Genomic DNA, 2,500 nt, shown 5'->3' on the forward strand with positions numbered 1-2,500 from the left:
TCCTCGAGGGTTGGTAGATTGCAGGCAATTACCTTCTCAGCAGTGTGCATGATACGCTGCAGTCTGCTCTTGTCCTTGGCAGTGGCAGCAGCGTACCAGACGGTTATGGAGGAGGTGAGGATGGATTCAATGATCGCTGTATAGAATTGCACCATCATTGTCTTTGGCAGGTTGCATTTCTTCAGCTGCCGTCGAAAGTACATCCTCTGTTGAGCTCTCTTGGCGAGGGAGCTGATGTTCAGTTCCCACTTGAGGTCCCGGCAGAGAATAGTGCCCAGGAAGCGGAAGGACTCCACAATTTTGACTGCGGAGTCTAACAGGGTGATGGCGGTGAGTGGGGCTGTATTCTTCCTGAAGTCCACAACCATCTCAACTGTCCTTAGAGCATTTAGCTCTAAGTTGTTCTGGCTACACCAGGTCACCAGGTTGTCAGCTTCCCACCTATAGTCAGACTCATCCCCACCAGAGATCAGCCCAATGAGGGTGGTGTCGTCCGACAAACTTCAAGAGTTTGACGGACAGATGATTGGAGGCGCAGCTGTTGGTATACAGGGAGAAGAGCAGTGGGCAAAGGACGCAGCCCTGAGGAGTTCCCGTGCTGATGGACCTGGAGTCAGAGACTTCTGTTCCCGGCTTAACGCACTGCTTCCTGTCAGAGAGGAAGTCTGTGATCCACCTGCAGGTGGAGTAGGGCACGTTCAGCTGGAAGAGCTTGTCCTGAAGCAGGGCAGGGATGATGGTGTTGAAGGCAGAGCTGAAGTCCACAAACAGGATCCTGGCGTAGGATGCTGGGGCGTCCACATGCTGTAGGGTGAAGTGGAGGGCCATGTTAACTGCGTCGTCCACAGACCTGTTGGCTCTGTAGGCAAACTGAAGGGGGTCCAGGAGAGGGTCTGTGATGGCTTTGAGGTGTGCCAGGAGCAGGCGCTCAAAAGACTTCATTACCACAGATGTAAGGGCGACCGGTCTGTAATCATTTAGTCCTGTTGGCCTTAGCTTTTTGGGCACAGCGATGATGGTGGAGGACTTGAGACAGGCTGGTACATGGCATGTCTCCAGGGAGGTGTTAAAGATGTTGGTGAACACCGGAGACAGCTGGCCAGCGCAGTGCCTGAGGGTGGCTGGAGAGACAGAGTCCGGCCCGGCTGCTTTGCGTGGATTCTGCCTCTTGAAAAGCCCATTAACTTCTCCCTCCTGAAAGGAGAGAGTCGTTTCTGTAGTATGGGTGGGGGATGGGGCCTCTTGGGTGGGAAGGGGTGGTTCAGGACAGTCCAATTGTCTTTCAAATCTACGGTAGAACTCGTTCAGGTCGTTGGCTAGGCGGGAGTCGTTAGTGGTGTGGGGCGCTCTGGGTTTGTAGTTGGTGATGTGCCTGAGCCCTTTGGCAGACAGAAGCAGCGTCGTTAGTAGAGAACTGGTGTTTTAGTGTCTCTGAGTACAGTCGTTTAGCCTCTCTCACCGCTTTGCTAAACCTGTTCTTCGACTCCTTGAATCTGTCTCTATCCCCACTCCTAAACGCTTCCTCCTTCTCCAACCTCAACCTTTTGAGCTTTGCTGAGAACCAGGGCTTGTTGTTGTTAAAGTTCACCCTGGTACGTGTTGGGATACAGCAGTCCTCACAGAAGCTGATGTACACAGCCTCTGTGAGTTCATCCAGACTATTGGTAGCAGTCGTGAACATATCCCAGTCAGTACAGTCTAAGCACGCCCGCAAATCTTCCACAGCCTCACTGGTCCACTGTTTAGATGTCCTCACAGCAGGTTTACAGAGTTTTAGTTGCTGCCTGTATGCACGAATCAGGTGGACCAAGGGAGTTCTGTGCGAGCCGAACAGCCCCGTGACCCACAAGAGAAACATCCCCGCCAAATTCGAGCGTTTGACGGGGTCTATCCGTGAAAAAATATTCACGTTTTTGAGTGCACATGCATTTCTGCTGCAAATGCCTCTGGAAGTTTCATGCCGTTCGTATGCCAATTGTGGCAACACGAAAATGACCCGTTTTCCCATTCCGAGGGATTTCTGTGCGACCCTAACAGCCCCGTGAGCCACAAGAGACACATCCCCGCCAATTTCTAGCGTTTCACGGGGTCTATCCGTGAAAAATATAGACGTTTTTGAGTGCACATGCATTTCTGCTGCAGATGCCTCTGGAAGTTTCATGCCGTTCGTACGCAATGTGGCAACACGAAAATGACCCCTTTTCCCATTCCGAGGGATTTCTGTGCGACCCTAACTAACAGCGCCCGTGAGCCACAAGAGAGACATCCCCGCCAATTTATAGCGTTTCACGGGGTCTATCCGTGAAAAATATAGACGTTTTTGAGTGCACATGCATTCCTGCTGCAAATGCCTCTGGAAGTTTCATGCCGTTCCTATGCAATGTGGCCACACAAAAATGACCCGTTTTCCCATTCCGAGGCATTTCTGTGCGACCCTAACAGCCCCGTGAGCCACAAGAGAGACATCCCCGCCAACTTCTAGCGTTTGACGGGGTCTATG

Source organism: Petromyzon marinus, unplaced genomic scaffold, assembly GCF_048934315.1.
Source record: "Petromyzon marinus isolate PM22_M1 ecotype Great Lakes invasive population unplaced genomic scaffold, UKy_Petmar_22M1.pri1.0 PM_G_Scaffold_100, whole genome shotgun sequence".
Lineage (NCBI taxonomy): Eukaryota > Metazoa > Chordata > Hyperoartia > Petromyzontiformes > Petromyzontidae > Petromyzon > Petromyzon marinus.